The sequence below is a fragment of the Ascaphus truei genome, chromosome 15, assembly GCF_040206685.1.
Source record: "Ascaphus truei isolate aAscTru1 chromosome 15, aAscTru1.hap1, whole genome shotgun sequence".
NCBI classification, from domain to species: Eukaryota; Metazoa; Chordata; class Amphibia; order Anura; family Ascaphidae; genus Ascaphus; species Ascaphus truei.
The window spans coordinates 40,776,889-40,791,243 of NC_134497.1; the positions used below are offsets into that span (position 1 = coordinate 40,776,889).

The 14,355-nt window shown below is 50.3% G+C and overlaps 1 protein-coding gene across 1 annotated transcript in view; it reads right to left on the reverse strand.

Moving 5' to 3' along the window:
- The window catches only part of LOC142466376 (uncharacterized), a 69,273-nt gene that overhangs the window by 16,960 nt on the left and 37,958 nt on the right, over positions 1–14,355 (reverse strand). The window lies entirely within an intron of this gene.

Genomic DNA, 14,355 nt, shown 5'->3' on the forward strand with positions numbered 1-14,355 from the left:
CGGGGGGGGAGAAAGGGGAGCGGGGGGGGAGAAAGGGGAGCGGGGGGGGAGAAAGGGGAGTGGGGGGGGGGGAGAAAGGGGAGTGGGGGGGGGGAGAAAGGGGAGCGGGGGGGGGGAGAAAGGGGAGCGGGGGGGGGGAGAAAGGGGAGCGGGGGGGGGAGAAAGGGGAGTGGGGGGGGGGGAGAAAGGGGAGCGGGGGGGGGGGGGGGAGAAAAGGGAGCGGGGGGGAGAAAAGGGAGCGGGGGGGAGAAAGGTGAGCAGGGGTGGTGGGGGGGAGCCGGCGTTGGCCGTGAGTTACATTTAGCGCTAGGAAAAGGGGGGGGGAGAGAGGGGGGGAAAAGGAGGGGAGGGGGACGGGGGAAAAGGAGGGGGGGACAGTGGACAGGAGGGGGGGAAAGTGGACAGGAGGGGGGGGAAGTGGACAGGAGGGGGGGGACAGTGGCCAAGGGGAGGGGGGGGGACAGTGGGCGGGACAGTGGGCGGGTGGGGGGGACGGGGGACAGTGGAAAGGACAGTGGACAGGAAGGGATGGGAGGGGGGGAGAGTGGACAGGAGGGGGGACAGGTGAAAGGACAGTGGACAGGAGGGGATGGGAGGGGGGGAGAGTGGACAGGAGGGGGGGGAGAGTGGACAGGAGGGGGGGAGAGTGGACAGGAGGGGGGGGAGAGTGGACAGGAGGGGGGGTGACAGTGGACAGGAGGGGGGTGACAGTGGACAGGAGGGGGGGTGACAGTGGACAGGAGGGGGGGAGAGTGGACAGGAGGGGGGGTGACAGTGGACAGGAGGGGGGTGGCAGTGGACAGGAGGGGGGGGCAGTGGACAGGAGGGGGGTTGGTTTGCTTTAAATTGACGGGTCCCTCCTCTCCACTCCCCTTGTATCTTTTTCCGCTCCTGACCCCCCCCCCCCCCATGTGTAGCTCCGGTCCCCACTCTACAGTGTCTGAGACACAGTGTAACACACACACACACACACACACACACACACACGCACAGACACACACACAGTGTCCCACACACACACTGTCACGCTGTGACACACACACACACACACAGTCACTCACTCACACACACACACACACTCACCTCTCTTTCTGGCCGCCGCCATGTTAGTTAGTCCGCGAGGGAGGAAGTGGTCCTTCCATCTTAGGTGCCGCGTGGCAGCGGTAGGCTGCCCTGGCCAATGCCTGTCCCCGCGCCAGGGAGGTGAGCGGGAGGGAGGTGAGCGGGAGGTGAGGGGAGGTGAAGGGGAGGTGAGGGGAGGTGAAGGGGAGGTGATCGGGAGGTGAGGGGAGGTGAGCGGGAGGTGAGTGGAGAAAGCGGGAGGTGAGTGGAGGCAGCGGCAGGCTGCCCTGCCCACTGCCTGTCCCCGCGCCGGGGAGGTGAGTGGAGCGGGAGGTGAGTAGAGGGAGCGGGAGGTGAGTGGAGGCAGCGGCAGGCTGCCCTGCCCACTGCCTGTCCCCGCGCCGGGGAGGGAGTTGAGCAGGAGGGAGGAGAGTGGAGAGGGAGGTGAGTGGAGCGGGAGGTGGAGAGAGTTGAGCGGGAGGGAGGTGAGTGGAGAGGGAGGTGAGTGGAGCGGGAGAGAGTTGAGCGGGAGGGAGGTGAGTGGAGAGGGAGGTGAGTGTGATGGGGGGGGAGAGGACAGAGAGAGAGTGTGTGTGTGTGTGTGTGTGTGTGTGTGTGTGTGTGTGTCCCTGTGTGTCCCTGCCTTTGGCCCGGCACAACGCCTCAGGCCAATGAGAGGTGTGCGGGGGCGGGCGGGCCAAGGGACCAATGAGATTGCCGCTAGGGACGCAGACATACAGTGCTTTCAGAAATATATAGTAGATGGGGACACCGACACTTTACACGCTTTCTTTGAGTATCTTGAGGCGAATACGTACAACTTGAAGTTTACACATTCATATAGTGACTCACAGATTGACTATTTAGACCTACATTTGTATATAGATGTTGGCCAAGAAATACAGACCAACATCTACAGGAAAACAAACTCCAAAAATTCCCTGCTCAGATCAAATAGTGCCCATCCAAGATCACTCATAAAGGGCATACCCAAAGGACAATTCCTGAGATTGAGGAGGCTATGTTCCACAAAAGAATCCTTTATGGAACAAGCCGAGGAACTGAAGCAAACGTTCAGGGATCGTGGCTATGGAGAGAGGGATCTGGAGAGTGCATTTAATCATGCCCTACAAACATATCGAGAGTACCTATTAAAAAAGAGAAAACCCCAAAAAAACATTACGTAATAATGGAATCAACCAGTGCATACTCTTCATAACCACTTTCTCCAAACAAGCGGAACAGATTAGGTTCATTTTACAAAAACATTGGGGAATTCTGAAATTGGACGCAGATTTGGATTCCTACACCATGCAAAAACCCAGAATGGTTTTCAAAAAAGCTAAGACCATCGGCAATTATGTATCTCCTAGTCTGTTTGGCTCTAAGGTTAAAAATACTAAACATCTACCTAAGGGATTCTTTAAATGTGGCCAATGCAATCTCTGTAGATATGCTGAACCATTAAAATCAGTAAGAGACATTCACACTGGTCATGTTCACCGCATAGAGTCCTTTATGACATGCAATACTAACTTTGTAATTTATATACTGAAATGTGCATGTGGCAGTGGCTATATAGGCAGGACCATTAGGACACTGAAAGTCAGAATTACAGAGCATATCCGCAGTATCAAGAACCGTGATGAACGCTTTCCTGTAGCGCGCCATTTTAATATATGCCCCTCAGGATCTATTAAAACACTCACATACAGCGCCATTGAGAACATCTCTACACATCCTAGAGGAGGACACAGGGAGGCATCATTGAACCGCAGGGAGATGTTCTGGATTTATGCCCTTGGGACATTGGCACCCAGGGGCATGAATCAAGATTGGGAGCTTAAACATTTCCTTAACTGAACATATAAACATCTGTTTCTCTATTTCAACTTAATTAGTGTGCCCAATCTATGTTTGACTTGCCCTATGCATGGTCCAAAAAAATCTAATAAGCTTTTGTACAATTAAATTAAATTAACATTTATTGCTAGACACCACTGCTAGAATAAAACCCAGTATCCACTATTATCTATTTGATATATATGATTAGTTTGCGTTTGAGACCTGTTATTTTGTTCGCTTATCAGATATACTAATTGTCTCAATCAATATCCTCAAGACAATTTGGCTTAATAGGAGTCTCCCCATATTGTGCATTGTACAATGTTTATAGACAAGTGTAATACAGGTTTCTTTATTTACTACAACAAGTAAAAATGTATTAGTACATACGTTATATTGTTCTCATGAATATTAATTGAATATGGTTATATGGAAATATTGAAGATTAATTATTGTCCTGTACCTGAATATGTCACCTCCATTTCAGTTTTAGATTCGCTATACAATGTTTAATTGTCTCTGTATGTTTTATATGTTTCTATGTTTTTAGTTTAACATGTTTTATCATGCTAATTTTAATCCTTTTTTCCTCCCCACATGTCTTTTTGTCCACCCCCCCCCCGTTTCCCCCTTGCTAGCTCGCATAGCAATACATAGCAATGTGTTATACACTGGGATAGATGGCCCAATGTTATTGTTTGGGTACAGCACTTAGCAACGACGCTGCCTGTATCAGCTGAGGGTTCTACGCGCTGGTGCTAGACGCGCGTCATTCCCCTCCTCTCGATACATACCCACGGCAGCAAGCTATCCCATTCGCTGTGAGTAGCAGCCAATCAGGTTGTACTTCGGCGATTTTCGCGCCAAAATCAGGCAGCGCGATGACGCAGGTGGGCGGAGTATGTTCTTTAAGAGTGTGGGGATGAATGGCGCGAATCAGCTCTATGACTAAGGACTATACCAGTCCGAAACGCGTCAGAGTGTGTGTCCCCTATACCATGTTGTATCAATAAATATATATTTTAACCCACACCTTGCTGGTCCCCTACTCTACTTGGCTGTGCACCACTTGAATCCTAGGATTTCTACTTCTACTTGAATATTGAGCGTGCTGCATGCAGCAAAGGAATCAGCTATCTGTGAGTATTGTATTTCTCCTTCACATGGAGATTTGATGACCAGGAACAGTGCTGCAGCACAAGGGTCCGGTATGACAGAATCCTACACATCAATGGTATGTTAACCCTTCATTTACTCTGACACGTGGACTATTATCATTATACTCAGTGTCTTTGCTGCATTCAAATAGCACTGGGTCCAATACTCTATCTCCTAGCTATATCAGTTTCCTACTACCATGATATGTGGACTTAAACCTGTTATTGATTAACAGTTCAGAATTGGATTGAGCACTGTTGTTGGGACTCATACCCCAAACCACCGACTAGATTGTAGTAAGTTAGGTCCGCATTGGCTGCTTAGTTTTAGTTTGAGGAGCGCTTGTGTAATCTCCTCTTCAGATACTGGGCCAAATTGAAAATTGTGGGCAGTGTTGGGAGGGGGTGGGGCTATGTGTGTACTCCCAGGATGAGATTCAGATTTGTGGTTTGGGCTGCGTTTCGCTAATAAGTTAGTGGCACACCCCACAAAGTAATCATTGAATGCATTTGCAATGTCAGTGGGGTTTGTCAGAGTAATATCCCCTTGGTTGTTGATGGTTAGGAGGCTGGAATATATTGTTGATAACCTTCAAGAAGTTAGCTGGGTTTGATGTATTTTGGTGGAGATTGTCAGAGTAATATTGTGCTTTTGCGTGCCTTGTTTGCCTTGTGCACATATTCCGCATGCATCTGTAGTGCCAGTTACTTTGTAGCTTTTCCACAAGGTATCTCTGAGCTGGTAGAGTGCAATAAGGTCAGTTGTAACCCATGGAAGATGGGCGCCCCGTACCCTTATTTTGCGTAGTGGAGCATGGGTATCGCAGAGTTTTAAGAACTCGGATTGGAAATAGTCGAGAGCAGAATCAGGGTCGGGAATTAAATCGATTCTGTGCCATGGGCAGTTGGTAAGGTCATCCACAAACTGTTGTGGGTTAAAGTTTTTAAATGTTCTAGTGAGGAGAACTTTAGGGTTTGAATGGGGCGGTTTAATTTTCCTTACACAGTACACTATTGCATGGTCACTGAAAATATCAGGAAGGATGCCAGAGGATTGGATTCTGCTGAGGAGAGAATCCAGTCTAGCAAAGAATGATTATGCGATTTCAGGTTTGTCCGTGTGGGTTGGGAAATGAGTTGTGATAGGTTAAGTGACTTGAGTTGTATCTGGATTTTGTGGTTTTTAGGGTCAAGCCAATTGAAGTTGAAATCCACAAGAACTAGCAGCTCACTCTTCTCATTCTGAGAGGAAATGGAGCCAAGAAATTGGGTGATATCAGTCAGGGATTTTAGGGGGGCGGTAGATGCCAGCGAGCAACATGGGCTTAGAAAAGGGGAGGTAGATTTTGCCAACTAGAATTTCAAAAGAGGGTGGGCTTGGGGGGCAATTTAACAGTGTAAATTGTAATGTGTCTGCAATATAAAATAACACCCCTCCTCCTCTCTTTGACCTATCTCTCCTAAAAATGGAGTATCCCTGAATGGCGATATTTGCATCAGCGGTTTTAGGGGTTAACCATGTTTCTGTAAGAACGATGACTTTTGGTTTATGCATAAGGCACCATGCCCTTAATTCGTCCAGTTTGGGCAGCAGGCTCCGGATGTTTATATGGGCGACAGATAGCCCTTTTTGGAATTTAAAGGTAGAATTCTCAGGGGCATGGGACAGAGTTGAAATGGGAGGACCTGGGTTAGGTTCAATATCACCTGCTAAAGAGAGTAATAGTATGAGTAGAAATTTGGGTAGTTGTTTGCAAGTTGTAAATTTGTGGTGTTTGCCATTAGAGTGAGCAGTGGTTGGTGTGCTGGTTTTTAGAGTTCTCCACCAACATTCAGTAGATAGTGCAAGGCTTTTGAGTAGTCCAGGGTGTATGGTGATGTTGGGTGTCGGCCAGGAAGGAGGAGTTTATAGTGGATAGAGGGAGTAACATCTCCATGAGGCCAGGAGAAAGAAAAAAGTTAAAATACATAGCAGGTTCATTATGCCAGAGGTAGGCAGTGCTGCATGAAGCTGTTGTGAGCAAAGTGAGTGTGTGCAGACTAAACAGCAGGGGTGAGCCTGTTCCTTGTCAAATGTTTTGCTGCATTGCAATGCTAGAGTCAATTCAGGGTTTCAGTGTTTTGTGCAGTCAGTTTTGGGAGAGGCTGCAGTGAAATAAGTTGTAAAGGGGTGGGGAGTTAAAATATGCAGGTTAACAAGCATGGGATCATAGTGTGGTCATAAAAGCTCACCGTTTGTTGCCTTGAGTAAAAGAGTTTGCAGAAAGATGCAGTCACCAGTCACCTCTAGTCAAACTATAGTCTAACTATTATTGTCACTTTAAATGCATGACTCTTAAGATGCCAATGCTATCCTGCCAATGTAGGGGGATATTTGTTTTATACATCTAAAGCAGTCACATGACCCTCCCCCCGCCCCAATAAATCAGCTTGTTCCAGTTGGTCAATTAACAGTACACAGAAGAGGGGGGGGGGGGTAATAAACACCTTTTGATATTCAAACATACCAAGAGAAATTAATAGTACAAGCCAGGAGGATAATTCTTTTAAAACAGGACTTGCAGATGATCAGGGACATACCAAGAGAAATTAATAGTACAAGACAGGAGGATAATTCTTTTAAAACAGGACTTGCAGATGATCAGGGACATACCAAGAGAAATTAATAGTACAAGCCAGGAGGATAATTCTTTTAAAACAGGACTTGCAGATGATCAGGGACATACCTGTAAAGAGAATGCAATTAGATCCATGTCATATCAGCTGAGGTTATTGGTCTTGCATGAAGAAAGTAAATATATAACTATAGTCTAACTATTATTGTCACTTAAAATGATCACTTTAAATGCATCACTCTTAAGATGCCAAATGTAGCCCTTTTTCCCTCTAGCATGAAGGGACTGCTGGTGCTGGTGTTACCTGTAGGCTCACAGAGATGAGCCTCCGCTACTGGGAGCCTGGGTTAACAAATCTATAAAGTGGCAGCGCCTCCACCTGCACAGGATCCCAATTATATGAGAGAACCCCGAACAGGAACCAATAATAACAGCTCACAGATTATGCAATAATAGGGTGACCAGATTTTGAAAATGAAAAAGCGGGACAGAAAAAAATGTATTAATACCACAAATGATATTACTAAAAATGAATATTATAATGATATTTATCTAATACATTTATTAGTCAACATTTATGCTGTATTATTAATTCTACCTCTTCCCATTCACTCTATACCTTCTCCCCCATCAGGGCCGCCAACAGAAATTATGCCCTCCCCCCACAAAAAAATGTAATCGCCCAACCAAAAAATCTCGCTACCTAGCCCCGCCCCTTAAAAAAAGAATTGAATAAATTCCTAGTAAGAACTAATAACAGGATTCGTTTTGTACATGTAACCCATATTCCCCCGCCCCCCCCGGTCACAGACTGGACCTCTAGGGTGTATTGAGGGATGGCTACATGTACCATGGTGGTGCATACCTGTGTGGAACAGGAGGGCCTGAGTCTCCCGCGGTGGTATTGGGGATAACGGACAGGCTTCTGGGGTATATGCCTCCATCTTCTCTAGCAACGGTGCAGCGCTTCCATCTCTGGCGAGACCTAGGGAATAGGTTAAGATCCTCCCAGAGAAGCCCTGGTCCCAGGGCGACAGATCTTAGTCTCACACACAGTCTTTGTTAAAAGCAGCAATGTCTCTTTATTCTTTCTGTAGTAGTACACAGCAGGTCATACACAGCAGTGCTTCCAAATTTACACAGGGTCTTTCCTCCACTCCTTCTCCTCCAGGTTGTACCCCTGCAGGATGGGCTGTATGGGGCTCCAATACCCCGACACCCACCCCAAGGGTATTTCATGAGTGAGGCAAGATCCCCACCTCACCCCCTGAGCAGGGTGAGGGGCATTGGTTCACCGCCTATAGTGCTATTCGCTCTACTCAGACTGGGCCTGAGTTTCTCCTCCTAGCACAGGTCTCACTCTAATCATGAATGTTCAGTCAGGCACTCCAACTCCTCCAGCTCCCAGGACAGAACAAAACTTGCCACTTACAGGAACAGGCAGTACTAAGTTTAGCCAGCCCCACCCCTCATGATGTCAGCAGGCCCTCCCCTGTCTCTCATGCCTGCACACAGAGTCAGGGACCTACCTCCACCAATCACAGCAGGGCTTGAAGCAGAGAAAACCCATGATAACTACTGGCGGCCTGCCCTTAGCAGGACTTACACCAGAAGAAGAAAGATATATAGCCCCCATTTCTTACCGGGGCTACATTCTCCCTTTGGTGGAATCCAATGGTCCCCACTTGGACCTAACTTTAGCCGCACCATCCTGCAGATGAACATCTGGGAAACAAAACACAGTTCATTAGCGCAGACAACTCAGACCATCTACCCAGATGGTGTATAATGCAGAGGTACCTCCCAACGTGGAGAACCTAACTAATAATAATGTCTTGGGTCAGGCTTCCGTACCTCCCGCCCATTGTGATCAGTTACAATAATGTGGTAGGGCTGTACCGACCCAGACTCTGGCCGGTATATCACACTGTGCATGTATATGCATCTCCCCACACTCCAGGCCCGGACCACCTCACTGATTCGGTCTTCATTGTGGTAACCCGCCTTACCGAACTTTGTCTGTAAGTACTCTTGCACGACCTCCCTGAGCAAGCTATCTCTGTGCTCCTCTATCTCCCTCATTATGGGCTCAGGCACATAAGGGAACTCATACCCGTGTGACTGCCTATACCTGGCCACTATGGCTCTGTCTGCCCGGCTCAACTTGGAAAGCTTCCTGTGGCCCGCCCTGCTTGGCAGTACCCAAAACTCTGGTTCTGCAGGAGCAATGTCATCATACAATATACTAGGCCCCTTAGGAAGAATGATCTTCTGCTCTATCTCTTGGTATCTGTGCTCTAACTCATCCGCCACCTCCTGGGGTGTATAGGCACCTACCGCCCACCAGTGGTCGACTATGTTGTTCCTAATTAACAGGAACCTGGTGCGGTCCATACCTTTGTGGTACCCAGTGAACAGGGGTGCCCACCACTTGTCACAGTGCTCATACTCTGATAAGGGGCTAGCAGTATCTATCTCGGACTCAGCTTGGGATGAGACACCGGACGTGATCGCCTCTGTAGAGTGCGAGCAACTGCGTCTACCTTTTGCATTGATGTAGATGGTGGAGTTCATCTTATGAACCACTTGGCTTACAGGCCCTGTCTCTGCAGGAGTATGGGACCCTCGGGCCCTCCCTCTAGACGCAGGAGAAAAAGGTACAGGGTTAGGCACACGTATCACATTAGCATATGGTATCACCCCATCAGACCCTTCGTCACTCAATTCCCAATCCCTCAAATCTTTGGAATATTTGGGGTATTTGCTTAACTTATCCCCGCTAGGTCCCGGGTGTCATAACTCGTGACGAGGCCGGGGCAGTTGGGGCTGGGACAACAGCAATGTCCGAATCAATGTCCAGCAAGCGGGTAATACCGCGACCAGTGGGCACTTTCTTGTTTGCGCTCTCCAACGTGCTTCGTGTTCCTCTGTGAACGCCGTGGCAGTCAAGGTTGGCAAGTGTAGCCGCCAAGGCGTCTCCTCGGGCCACAAAGATGGCCGCCGGGTCTCCATGCCAGCCAGAACCAGAAGTGACGTCATCGTTGGCGCCCGCGGAATCTCCATCCGCTCCGTGGTCACGCACCGGAAGTGCGTCGAGGACCGGAAGGGGCGGTGGTGGATCATAGTGTCTGCGTACGGGCAGGTAGGCCGCAAGCCTCTCTCTCTCGTCCTCTGCAGGTTCCTTCTTAGCCTGGCGGGAGTAAGGGGGTGGTGGAGTCTCCTTACCGCTCCGCTGCCGGCTGATGACCTTTGGTTCCTCCGGAGCCGTCTCGGATCCCGTCTCCGCCGCACTGGGATCACCACGGCCGTGGGACTTCTACGGGCCTCAGGCCGCACCAGCGCTCGCCGTTGGTGGGTGTCCGGACTCGTCTGCTCCCTCTCTCCAGTAAGTGGACCGCCATCTTTCTTACAGCTGGGGTGGTTCGCCGGTAGGCGCATCGCCACCGATGGGACGCCATCTTCTTCCTCCGAAGATGATTTGGTCGGATTCTCCACTAGGGAGTCACCTGGGTCTTTTGCGGCACCGCCATTGGGTAGTGGTACGAAAATGGGCCCGCTCCGGTACCTCCACTGCGGTCGCACTCTTCTCCGCCGAAGTTTCTCTCGGCTCTGTAGTTGGCTGGGCCTTGGTTCCCACTGCAGGGGGGAGGCAGGGAACTAGGGCAGCCTCGTCTGTTGTCTCCGCCACCTCAATTAGGGTTCCCGGAGAGGCACCCGGAGGGGTCTTTAGTATGGGCCATGGTTCGTTAGGCCATAGGTAGTACGTGCCACATTGAGGGCATCTTGCTTTGGTGCTTGCGGCCGGTCCGGGCGTCCTGCAGTGGGCGCACAGGCACCAGAGATACTCTCGGCCCTCGATCTCCACCACCAGGAAGCCTCCTGGGAGTTGGAAGATAGTTGTGCTTAGCTCCAACATTATGCACGCAGGGGTTGAACAGTTCAATAATTCAGCTCCTTGCTCTTCGAATGCCAGACAGAAGTGAAGTTCCTCGCTCTCACTTCCTGTCCCTCCCTTCGCTGGAGTGGACGCTTCTGATTGGCTCTTGCAGTGCCCCCTCCCTCTGGTGGAAACAAGAGGAGGGGCACTTCTCTCAGTGTGACATGGCTTTGTCTGTCGACCAGTCACAGCACAGGTGGGTGGGCTTTCGGCTTACGCGCCGCTCCTTTTGCAGGGGATCTGGGTTTGGCGCCAAACCCCTGCACATCTCTCTCCACATTTCTCGGACAGTCTCCTTGCATGCTTCACGTGCGTGATCCAGGATTGGCGGGAGTCGCCATTTTGGGACGGCTGCTAGCTGCTGGGCCGTGGATGGCACTGCTATCGCCATTTTTAACTCTTGCTTGCTCCGCGGAGCACATGTAGTGACGGCCGCCATCTTTGATGAGTCCTCCAAATGTATGATTTCACTATTCTCAGTGTCTAGTGCACAACTCGTTCCTAGACACTAACTGCTCTCACACTGCTCGCGGACTGCTCTCTGCATGCTCTTTCTGACTGTTTTGCCCACTGATATGATGTGGCATACCCCAGGCTAGGCAGAACTCTTTGTCTGTGCACCGCACTCGCTGACGGTCCCTACAAGTACTCTCTGGTGTGTTTTATGTGGGTGCTGGCTAGTGTACCCGGGCATCTCCCTAGGGTACGGGCGTCTCCTACTTTTGGCCACTCATAGTGCGGGCCCTGGCCATGGTGCCTGGACAAGTTAACAGGCTAACCCCCCCAGTTGCCTCACACTACCTGCCTCAAGGGACTAAGACAGCTATAGCCTCACACCCATCTTACAACACCCTCTTAGGGCACCCAGGGCATACTGTGCGGGAATCCATGCTCCCCTGACTACCCCTGGTATTCATAAATGCCCTACTCTCTCCAGTACTTGCCTGGAAGGTGCACTTCACTTTTCCCGCTCTGCTTCGCTGAAAGCCTGTCCTGTTCTGGATCTCAGCTGCGCCTCCAAATGTAACCCATATTCCCCCCCCCTGTCGCAGACTGGACCTCTAGGGTGTATTGAGTGCTGGCTACATGTACTATGGTGGTGCGCGTACCTGTGAGGAACAGGAGGGCTGAGTCTCCCGCAGTGGTATTGGGGATAACAGGGACAGGCTTCTGGGGTATATGCCTCCATCTTCTCTAGCAACGGTGCAGCGCCTCCATCTCTGGCGAGAACTAGGGAATAGGTTAAGATCCTCCCAGAGAAGCCCTTGGCCCAGGGCAAGAGATCTTAGTCTCACACACAGTCTTTGCTGCTTTTAACAATGTCTCTTTATTCTTTCTGTAGTAGTACACAGCAGGTCATACACAGCAGTGCTTCCAAATGTACACAGGGTCTTTCCTCCACTCCTTCTCCTCCAGGTTGTACCCCTGCTGGATGGGCTGTATGGGGCTCCAATACCCCGACACCCACCCCAAGGGAATTTCCTCTGGGTGAGGCAAGATCCACCCCCCCTCACCCCCTGAGCAGGGTGAGGGGCATTGGCCCACTGCCTATAGTGCTATCCGCTCTACTCAGACTGGCCCTGAGTTTCTCCTCCTAGCACAGGTCTCACTCTAATCATGACTGTTCAGTCAGGCACTCCAACTCCTCCAGCTCCCAGGACAGAACAGAACTAACTTGCCACTTACAAGAACAGGCAGTACTAAGGTTAGCCAGCCCCACCCCTCATGATGTCAGCAGGCCCTCCCCTGTGTCTCATGCATGCACACAGAGTAAGGGACCTACCTCCACCAATCACGTGTCGTGATTGAAGCAGAGAAAACCCATGATAACTACTGGCGGCCTGCCCTTTGCAGGACTTACACCAGTAGAAGAAAGATATATAGCCCCCATTTGTTACCGGGGCTACATACATAACAGTTTATTTATTGTATTACACTTATACTGTACAGTACTACAATTAGGTGTGTGTGTGTGTGTGGTGTGTGTTGACCCCACTAATCAGGAAAAAAACCCCAGATGTGAATGACTTCTGAACGTATTAACCAGTGTCTGGATGCCCCCTCTTCACAATATCTAAAGCAGCAATCCTGCCTGGGATCTTACCTGATCCGCAATCCCTCAAGGTACTATACTGGAGGACAGACAAAGTGATTGTAAGTGTGCAACTAATAAATCTTCACAGTGATATGACACATAAAGTGATTTGAATCAACCAGTTGTGTATACCCAGATACCCAGTAAAGGGAAATAGTTCATATATAATAAATACAAAACCGTAACAGGTGAATAGACAAGCTTCTGCAGCCGTATCAATTAGAGTCTCACACTCTAAGCACTAGGGAAACAAACAAGAAAACAGCGCAAAACGCACATGGTGAGGTACATAAAGATACATTCTATCAGTAAAAAATAAGTAATCTGCGTACATCAGATAAGTAGGGTAAAAGCATTGACTGTGATAAACACAGAGGTTACCAATCAGCAGGTAGTGGCGATGGTAGCAAGGAGTCGTCACGGCTCATCAGTGGCGGTGGCCCCTCTCAATCCTGGCAACAGAAATCCGTCTCACAGCTGGCGCCCCCTCAAACAGGATGGTATCGTACCAATCAGATGTATGTCAGAGGTAGATTGAAAGTCCTTATAGTGGAACAGTCACATACCAATGATGACTAGTTCGAAATGTCCATATGTGATACTCTGTATACCACAGCGCTATGCAGGACTCCAGTAGAGATTTGGTATACAGTGCACCAGTCAATGACGTCACTGCTAGTCGCGCAGTCTCCTCCACGGAGCGTCGTGTATACAGAGCGTCAGACGCGGTGCAGAGACACACTAGGTTCTACCGAAGGATCACAGGCTATGAAAAAATATATAAAAGAGTGACAGTCATACGCGTTTCGTAGCAACAGAGCTACTTCCTCAGAGATCAATATCTAAAGCAGCAATCCCGTCTGGGATCTTACCTGATCCGCAATCCCTCAAGGTACTATACTGGAGGGGAGGTGTTCCCTACCTGTCTTCCGAGGTCTCCCGTGTGAAACTTGAGTCAGATCTGGAAGAAAGCAGTATAGGTTATTTTGGTGTAAGAATAGGGCAGTTAAGATAAGACAGAGAGAGAGAGAGAGACAGACAGAGACAGACAGACAGAGAGAGACAGAGTGAGACAGAGAGTGAGACAGAGAGTGAGACAGAGAGTGAGACAGAGAGTGAGACAGAGAGTGAGACAGAGAGTGAGAGACAGAGAGTGAGAGACGGAGAGTGAGACGGAGAGTGAGACAGAGGGGGGAGAGAGACAGAGGGGGGGAGAGAGACTGAGGGGGGGAGAGAGACAGAGGGGGGGAGAGAGACAGAGGGGGGGAGAGAGACAGAGGGGGGAGAGAGACAGAGGGGGGGAGAGAGACAGAGGGGGGGAGAGAGACAGAGGGGGGAGAGAGAGAGGGGGGGGAGAGACAGAGGGGGGGAGAGAGACAGAGGGGGGGAGAGAGACAGAGGGGGGGAGAGAGACAGAGGGGGGGGAGAGAGACAGAGGGGGGGAGAGAGACAGAGGGGGGGGGAGAGAGACAGAGGGGGGGGAGAGAGACAGAGGGGGGGGAGAGAGACAGAGGGGGGGGAGAGAGACAGAGGGGGGGGAGAGAGACAGAGGGGGGGGAGAGAGACAGAGGGGGGGAGAGAGACAGAGGGGGGAGAGAGACAGAGGGGGGGAGAGAGACAGAGGGGGGGAGAGAGACAGAGGGG